This window comes from Macrobrachium rosenbergii, chromosome 10, assembly GCF_040412425.1.
Source record: "Macrobrachium rosenbergii isolate ZJJX-2024 chromosome 10, ASM4041242v1, whole genome shotgun sequence".
Lineage (NCBI taxonomy): Eukaryota > Metazoa > Arthropoda > Malacostraca > Decapoda > Palaemonidae > Macrobrachium > Macrobrachium rosenbergii.
The window spans coordinates 20,990,202-21,000,052 of record NC_089750.1 but is presented as its reverse complement, the minus strand read 5'-3'; the positions used below and the strand labels follow the sequence as shown (position 1 = coordinate 21,000,052).

General features: G+C 41.5%; 1 protein-coding gene across 5 annotated transcripts in view; it reads right to left on the bottom strand.

Moving 5' to 3' along the window:
- LOC136842543 (Krueppel-like factor 6) overlaps positions 1 to 9,851 on the bottom strand; it is a 588,925-nt gene that overhangs the window by 237,133 nt on the left and 341,941 nt on the right. The window contains exon 2 of one of the 5 annotated variants that reach the window (XM_067109979.1): positions 7,895 to 8,301. The exons of the other annotated variants lie outside the window; for them this stretch is intronic. The gene's annotated coding sequence lies outside the window, so the exon portion shown is untranslated. The remainder of the gene's footprint in view (positions 1 to 7,894; positions 8,302 to 9,851) is intronic. 5 annotated transcript variants of the gene reach the window in all.

Here is a 9,851-nt window from a genome sequence, read left to right as displayed (position 1 = left end):
ACTAGACAGTAATGAAAACCAATAATAAGATGAAGCCATATGAAGGCTGACAAATAAACGAGAAAAATACATCGAATAAGATATAATAAAATAAAAGAGCTGACTCGCTGGGACGCTGGACGCACAAACATAATAAAGGAAAAGAGCAAAAATTCTCGTCACTCTTCCCAGAGGCGAGAAGATCGCGGTTTCCATGGCAACCATGGCGTCATAACAGAGTGCCAGATTCTGTTGAAGCCAACGATTAAAACCTCCCTCCCGGAGGCCTCGTCGCACTGGCAGCGACGCAACTCACTCACCTACGGCCAGAAGAATAGAATTCAGAGGTGATAAAATGCAAACAAGGGCCGACTCTCGAACAATTCGGGGTGTGAAAAAGGCGGCAAATATTTGGTCTGTGCGCGAACTGGCAGCCCAGACTCCACAGGTCGGGTGAGGAGCCTAGCATGTGAGGGTAAGTGAGGCTGCTGATAATCCAACCCTCATGTAACGAGGGGAAACACACGTTCCTTCTCCTCCTCCTCTTGTGCCTCCTCTCCCTCTCACAATACAAACACAACCGCACATTATTCACCGACACAATGCCAATATCATAGGGGCTTCGTAATTTTCTCGTAATAAACTTTCGTTCCGTCCCTCTCCAGCCTTATACGGGACACTACCATTTATCTGCACAAAAGAATGCACAGCCTTCTATACTATTTATTTATGGTTTCTGGTTTAAGCCCCACATTGATGGTAATGTATATATATTGATACTAAAAGCGTCATCTAATCTAAATGGTATGATTTATCAAAGTTCAACACATTGTCACAACTCGGAAAAGAGAGAGAGAGAGAGAGAGAGAGAGAGAGAGAGAGAGAGAGAGAGAGAGATCTGATATGATTTCTCTGACATGACACCTTCGGCAATTCATCGACGTAAATGAAAGATAACTGACAGACAATAGCGAGTCAGATAACTTGCCATTACTGAAATAAAAAGGTCGTTGAAGTTAAAGCACAAAAGTTTAAAATGAACAGGCAACAAAAGTCTGCAGACTTTTTGTACTTGCAAAAAGCGCGTTTTCAAGAAACACTGTTTACTTGTAAACGAAATGTTTGAATGGCAAGATACCATCCACACCTGTAAGAAACATTCTTTGCTCGAGAGACGAGTGCCGTCAAAAGGATAATGTCTGACAAAGTGTACTAACGACGCAAAACTGAATGTTGCAATGAGAAAAACGACCCAAGAAGGAAACCGATTTACTAAATAATCCACCGGGAGAGAACCATGAACGACCAAGCCACTTGTCCCCTCTCTTGGAGATCGGCATTCGGGGACTATATCGATATCAATCACATAATGCTACAAGAAGAAGCTTTCAAGGAAGCGAAGCCAAGTAAAAGCCCCACAATCACTCAACCGGCCTTGGTTGGGCCAATAAGCAGCCACTTCACTTCAAAGGAACTCAGGAAGGGAAAGACAATAACGAAAGGATCTCGACTGAGCGAAATCACACATCTCCACGATGGATGTTTAACTTCTGAAGCGTCTTCATCAACGAATTCCAGTGATGACTGTGACAAGAGAGAGAGAGAGAGAGAGAGAGAGAGAGAGAGAGAGAGAGAGAGAGAGAGAGAGAGAGCAAACCTTCGTGGTAAATCCCACTTTAAATCCATCACTACTTAACACGCCAGTCTCGAGAGTCATTACCTTAATCTTAAGTGGCACTCGAGGAGTCCGTCGGGAGAATCAGAATGGACTGAAAACTAAAAATTCCAACTCGAGAATAAGTCTCAGTAGATAGGAGGACGAGGAAAGAGGAATGGAGGATGGTGGGGGGCGGGGGTGCCGTTGGCCTGCCGTTGTGGGCGGTCGTTGAAAATTCATGACTAGGCAAGAAACATCTGTTTGTTTTACGCAAGTCATTTTTAGGACCAAAGCCCAGCACCAGTACAGGAGTCATAGGGACACAAATGTGACAAAAAAGAAGGAAAAAAAAATACATACACATACTATCTATCTATCTATCTATATATATATACATATACACACACAAACACACACACATATATATATACACACATATATGTATGTAAGCTATGTGTGTATGTGTGTGATAGCTGATAACTTGTCATGCGGTCTGAGGCTGAAGGTATACTCTATAATGTATGCCAGTATTATCCGAGATCAACTTTACTTACATGAAAGGGATCGTCTTAGGTGATCTATCTCTCCTTTGCAAATGACGGTTACTAGTAAAGCCGCGATTCACAAAAGGTGGTTTAACTATCTGGGTGCTTTCTCTAAAGTTATCTTCAGAGGAAACAGATTCAGTCTATCTGTATGTCATCCTTCTGTCCATTTAAATTACTATAGCATTTCGCCCCTGAGTCTGTATGAGATGTTCTTTTGTTTTCGTTAAGAGTGTGCATTTGGTTCAACAAATTCTGCTGATACCTCCAATAATTTCTTTCCCCATTTTTTTTTTTTTTTACCGGGGTACTGTGTATTCCAGCGCGTTCATTTAGTTCGCGCTTGAAAATAATTAATAAGCACCTGCTCTTCAACATACGCTTTCGAAATAAACTTATGCTGTGGTTATAATCCTGAAAGCTGTGCAGTTTTCATCATAAAAAAAAGGAGTTCACATCAAATGAATTATTATCGAAAACTAATCTCGTAAAAGCTTTGTTAGATTTCCCGGACAAATGAAGATTTTACTTGAAATAATAATAATAATAATAATAATAATAATAATAATAATAATAATAATAATAATAACAGACACAACAAGAACAAAACAAAAGACAATCGACGGGTCAACCTCAAACCAGGGAATAAAGGATATTGCAAAAAAGAAAATAGCTAGATTGAAATCAAGGGCAATGGTAAGTGATTTCCCCAGGGAAATAAATCCCCCACAAAATGTCCCTAAAAATTGGGGGATGATTCTGAAATCCAATTTGTGATGAAATGTACTGGAGTCTTAGTCATCATGTACATAAGAAACCGAATTCTTTTGCTCTGGGGTACGGGCCACGTGGGCTCTCAATTCACAGTTTTACCAAACTTTTACTAATTTTTCTTCGACGTCTACATGATAAATTGTGTAAGATATCTTAGCCAAGTTCTTGTCACGATTAAGCCAGCTTGAAATCGAATCGTTCATTACATTCAGTGTGAAACTCGGCTTAAATGATGATGGAAATAATTTCCGTATACTATTATGCTGCCTCCGTAACAATTTCGATCGAAGTGCTTTCTAGCATGTTTGGTTTGACATACTGATCTTCAATATGATACACGACTTCGAGAATTAGGTATCTTTGTCAGATGGCAATCTTTTTCCAGTATAACACAGACGTCGAAGAAATAACTAGTGTTTTCTTTGAAATATATTACCTAGCAACTAGTAAAAAAACTAACTGAATAAATAAAAAACGTCATAATTGTCAATTTATATACGATATTTCATGGGCAATGTGCATGGCCGTGTCCACTTCCCTCCAATCAGAAATCGTTAGATTTGGCTTCACGAGAGTTTGAGCCCACCGGATCTCCTCCAGCCATTTCACACATCCACACTTGGATCACTGATTAAATTTTCTTAACTTTCTTTTGACCATTCCCTAACATTTCTCTCGCCATTCAATTTTATTTCCCTCCCTTCCACTTTCATCCAGTGGTGTGTGCGTGCGAGAGAAAGCGCGCATGCCATCCTCTCGCCACCTCCCCGTTCCCTCCCCAATCCCCGTTCCACCACCACCTACTATCCTCTCCCCACATCCCCTTCCCACCCCCATCCTTGCTCCACCACCTCCTCAACCTCCTACCTCACATCCTCAGCTCTCCTCACGTACGGCTATCAAGGCACCGCCAAGAATTCCCATCTAGCAAAAAGCCGATGTTTTCGCCCCTGGAATTCCGGTGTGGAGTTCCATTCCATCTTTTTCTCGCTTGGGGGAAAAGAAGGGGGGGAGGGGAGAGGATGAGGGAAGGGATAAGGTAGGGCCACCAGCCACAAGGAGGGGTGGGGTGGGGTGGCGTGTGTGTGTGTGTGTGTGTGTGTGTGTGTGTGTGTGTGTGTGTGTGTGTGTGTGTGTTTGAACGCTCCGAAAGACCCATGGCAAAGAATAAACGGCAGAGCAACAGAACGGAGAACAAGAATGAATGAAGTAAACGAAAGGAAAGGAGGTAGAACGAGAACGGAGCAATAAAGGAATGGAGAGAGAGAGAGAGAGAGAGAGAGAGTCTTTCGCACCAGAGAAGGCTGATGGGATGGGGAAGGGTAACAGGGGGAGGGGGGCAGTTTGCCCCCTTTAAAACCTTTCAGCTGATGAGAACCTCCGTTAGAAGGTCCTTGGTGATTACTACCGATTGTTGGGGTCTGAGGGCAGATAAGGGACTTATCATAGCGGCATTTGGACGGGGGGCTGGGGAAAGAGGTAGAGAAGGGGGAGAGCAGAAGGATAAGAAGGGAAAAAATGATAAAGGCAGAATATTTCGCCATCTTTTTCTACCGGTTTCCGGAATCATAGGAAAATATATGGGACCCTTGATGACCTGTTATGGATGAATGCAATGATCTAATGCTTAGCGAAACACGTTCAATTCGCAGACAGAAATAAGAAATGCAAGCTCTAAACTCGTCCGGAATGCATGACCCTAAGGCAAGTAACAAGCTTTGGACTTACAACACGTAAAACTATAACTAAAACGAGAGACCGAAAATACATCACGAAGAACAAACACTGCACTCACACACACACACACACACACACACACACACACACACACACACACACACAACACACAACTAGAGAGAGCAGAGTGAGTGCAGAGCAACTCGCGCGTTCATCTCATATCTCCCTGAACCCCGAGTGAGGAGAGAACATTCACAAATAAAAGTGCAATAAAGATGCAAGAGAGTCTTCCTAAATGCCATGTAAACGATGTTTATGTCAAGTCCATCATTTTCCAAATTGCTGCCTTCTGTACCCACAAAGCGGGCGTTCCATGAAATGAATAAATAGCGTATACACGGGCGTAAAACAGCCAAAACATAAGGCGGTCCGAAATAAATTTTCTCGTGACGCTCCTTTACAGTAATTGAGATATACTTATAGTAGTAAATTAAAGCCTTTTATTGGCCCTGAAGAGCCATTACTACTCGGAAAAATTGAGCAGAATAAGCCTATCTGGTGATAAAATTCAACATAAAATTGACTTTACGAGACCGTTCAAGTATTCACGTCCACGGTTACTGTTTTCCTTTTTTCTTCTTCGTCTGATGACTTCCTTCGGCCTTATACTTATCCTCAATGTTATTTATCCATCAGAACAGCAGATGAGTGACGTAATGTTAATTCAGCTTCATATAAAGCAACTTTGAAGGCTGACGATCACGAGATTAAAAAATATCTTAACGGATTCGAGGAAAAACATCTTTTAACAAAACTTGAGAGAGCCAACAGGAAATTCAAATGAAATAAAAAATTTTAAACGATATTACTGGGAATAGACGCAACATATCGCAATTTCCGAAGGTAAACCGCTTAACAGGAGACAAACAAGAATATAAATAGCACAGGTTATCAAGAATAACATGACTCGCTTTAAAAGCAGACCTTTGAGCAATTGAAGAGCAGTAGCAACACGCAGCACGTGACGCAAAACAATAACAAAAACAGCTATACGCACGAACAGCCGTCAAAGCATAAAAATAACAGTGCGTACGACGACAAAAGTACGCAATGGTGCAAAGGAAGAAAGGCGTAAACAACGTTCATTGTTAAACATACGCCAAGGAAGGAAGGTAGGAGGAAGTGTAGATGCATTTTAGAGTAGAGACACTTTCGCTCACCGAGCCCTTTCAAGAAGAGAGAGAGAGAGAGAGAGAGAGAGAGAGAGAGAGAGAGAGAGAGAGAGAGAGAGAGAGACTTATGAATGAAAACTCTTTCTCTCTACACCGGCCAAAAATAACTCGCGCGAGTACAAATGGAGATGATGACGATGAGTAGAGGAGTTTCATTATGAAAAGAAAGATGTTACAACTGACGGCGTTCTTTCTTTACTTCATACAAACACACACACACACACTCTCTCTCTCTCGTATATGGATTACCTTCCCGGCCTAGTAAATGACAAGCTACTATAAGAATCGGACCCAATCTTTCCAGAGGATGGAAAGGAAACATATACATACAGCAGATTCCAACTTTAGAAAAGGACTACATCTCCTGTTTTAGAAAAGTCCTCAACAACTCCAAGTTTCCTTGAGAGAGAGAGAGAGAGAGAGAAATACGTATTCTAGTAATACGCTGAGCAACAATTATCTTTGCATTCTCCGAGAATGAGTGTCCCTTAGGCGTCTATAATGAGTTGCGTGTAGAATGAAGACGAATCGTGATCGAGAGACGGTTGGGGGGAGGGAGTTGTGGGTTGAGCAGACCTGGGTGGGAGACGGAGGGGGATGAGGAGGGGGGGAGGGGCAGGGGGGCGAGATGAGGAGAGAGGCTTAAAGCATCAAGTGGAAGAGGACAACTTTAAGAAATCTTTCTGGAGGAAAACGGAAAAAAAAAACTGAAGACGTCTGCTAGACCAGCAGGAGCAGAGAAGCAGTAGTAGGAGCAGTAGAGGCCCCCTAACTGATATCCGAGGAGAAGCAGCCGATAGTTCTTCAGCTGGCACGATTTCTTCTTCCTCATTTTCCTTCTTCCTTCCCTGCTCCATTGGAGGAGTTCTTTTTCCCCCCCCCTTGTTTCTTTTCTGCTTTCTATTTTTCTGAAATCGAGTTGTAATCTCATCAAGACCCGCGGCGATTGGTTGGGCGTTAATCAAAATTTTGTTTACGGCAGAGGAATGGAAAATACTGTTCCTCTTCTTTAAGAGGAGGTGGAGGGCCTGCGGTTGGTACTGAGAGAGAGAGAGAGAGAGAGAGAGAGAGAGAGAGAGAGAGAGAGATGGGGATGGGGTGGGGAGGGGAAGTAGTGACGTTCCAATAATGGCAGGGACTTGTTGCGCCCAGTCCCGGCACCAACGGTATTGGAAACCAGTCTGGGAAACTTCACACACTTCCCCTCCTCCCCCTTCCCCTCCCTTCCCCTAAATGTTTGCATTGCGCCGTTTCATCAGCATTATCTACTTCGAACATGTCCGTCTCGACAAATGCGTTGATAGTGTTAGCCTACAATAACGTAAATAATATATAACACGCCAACTGGGTAGGAGCAGTGAAAAAAAAGAGAGAAAACTGGTAAAATAAAATTATAAGAAGTCACTGATGTTTAAGCCTGGTAAAAAAATGCCCCCTAGGCTTTGCAAGATCATATACATCAGAGAACTAACTGTTTGCTTCTTCTCAGAAGAATACTACACTTTGCACTCTTAAAATGTGACATCATACTTAAGCTTCCTTAAAACAAGTTCAGCACAGAAGACTAACTGTACAAAGTCAGCTTTAGATGAACTCGTTTTGGCGACAGTTATCAGATGAAAATAAATCAATCCATAACAACGAAGCACTGAAGTCTGGGATCTTTAACAAAAATTATATTTCTGTTTGATTTAAAACAGCAGCATTCATCAGCACCTACATATCTCCAAACTTTATTACAAAAGCAAATGGAAATAATACATTACAAAAAAAAAAAAAAAAACATAAGCAGGAAAACCTCCAGACTCTTTCAAAGTTAAATATTGTCTGAAGAAAAATCTGGAAAATAACATGACAATCAAAGTGCATTCCCAAAGCAACAGAAACGTCTTTCCAGTTGATTCTTTTAAAAAAAATCTGAAAAATAAAGGAATAATCAGAGTGCATCCACAAAGCAACAAGAACGTCTTTCTAGTTTTTTTTTTTTTCAGCGCGTCGAAAGCCTATCATGAACGAACGTTTGCACCTACCTAAGAACTCGCCCGCTAAGTACTGTTCCTTCCTTGTTTGTTTTGTTTGCTAGTTCTTTAATTCAGTTCGATCCTCCCCGCTTTCCTTCCCTTTCGTTTGCTTTCTTTCACTCTTATTATTTCCAGATCGTCTTTTCCTCATCTGTTCAGCTGGTTCCTGGTAACCTGGTGTTCAGCTGGGTCCTTTCATTCGCCTGTACACATTTGTCCTTTCCCCCCTGCTTATTTTGTTTCTTCTTGCTTGTTAATATTGTTCCTTTCTCTGCCCGTTCAAAATGTTCTTTCCGCATTGTTCAATGCGGCCCTTGTACTTGGTTCAGTACAAAGCAACACTAAAAACGAAGTTCATGTTCCACAATCCCGACTTAAATCCCCTCGGACCGATGGCGGTTTTTGAAGCTGAGCTCCTTGCAATTAAAGGATTTGGAAATGTTGATCATGACAGGAAATAATAACGAATTGCGACGTGTACGACTCAATAGACGTCAGTAACAAAACGCAAAATGTATTTCTCCGGACAATTCGGATTGTTTATGGAAGAAATAAAGCTGAAAATAATCCCTAAATAATACCCAGCGTAAAGCTCCTGTCGTTCATTCAGGAGTGTAATGGCATATTACATCTATGAAATAAACAGCCTATTCCTCTATTTCAAACTCACCTACCTTCTCTCTCTCTCTCTCTCTCTCTCTCTCTCTCTCTCTCTCTCTCTCTCTCTCTCTCTCTCTCTCCTTCTGACGTGTTTAAAGTAAAGATATAACAAAGCAAGTGGCTTACGAAGTGCGAGACTATCATTAATGTAAAAGTATTGGAGAGAGAGAGAGAGAGAGAGAGAGAGAGAGAGAGAGAGAGAGAGAGAGAGAGAGAGAGAGAGAGAGAGAAGTGGAAGGAGAGGGCTAAGGGCAGACCTAAAGTACTTTCTTGTTTGAAAGGTAATGAAGGTAACGGACTTTTTCCAAACAGTCCCATAACTAAAAGCACAGTTCTAATACTCATAATATTAAAGATTTCATACGGCCATTCACCTTGGAAGACGATTATCATGTACCCTAGATTTGATTTTTCGTTAGTTTTCCAGGTTACAACAACCATACACTGAAAACAAGGGCAGCGAAGAACAAATTTTAAAAGTAACATGATGAGCAAGCATCTCATTTGTTTGTGAAACTTCAATTATATCTTGACAAGAAGACTACTATTCTAATATGTGATTTTCCTTCAATGTTCTATGTTCTGGTAACGATGACGGACTAGATGAAGTCATTACACGGCCGTTACGCCGTCCCAGTCTTTAAAAAAACATATTAATGATCTCCGGAACTGGCTCTTAAAAGCAATAAATACCGCCCCCCAGCCCCATATAAAAAGAGTATTTTATGGTACGCGTTCCCATTAGTTTTTTACCTTCAAAAATATACTTCTGAATCGGATTCATAAAGACTTTCCGAATTAATTTTCCAGACCTGATTCAATATGAAAGTTAAGATTAAACAAAAATAAACTTCAAGTGTTAATAAACGAGGATGCTCCCTTTTTAACTGACGACATTCATTTGTCGACTTATCAAGAGTAAATATTACCATCTGAAATCAATGCAGTTCAAGAGGATAAATTTCATCAGTGTTAAACAGATGGAAAAAGAACCGAGACACGAAGTACCAGTCATCGGAAATAAGAGGAAATGCAAAATATGTAAATTACTTGACTCTGCTATCCATTACTACCTTCTCGCCCCTCTCTCTCTCTCTCTCTCTCTCTCTCTCTCTCTCTCTCTCTCTCTCTCTCTCTCTCTCTCTGTGACCCCTACTTCTCTTTACAAGGCCGATTCATCTCCTCCAATTCTGGCTCCTGTTTGAAAGGCCTCTCTTCCTAAAGCCTTTTCTTCTTCTTCTCCTCCCTCTTTCTTCTACTTCCCACCGCCTCAGTTCCCCCTTTTACCTTTTGCATTGTACATCCA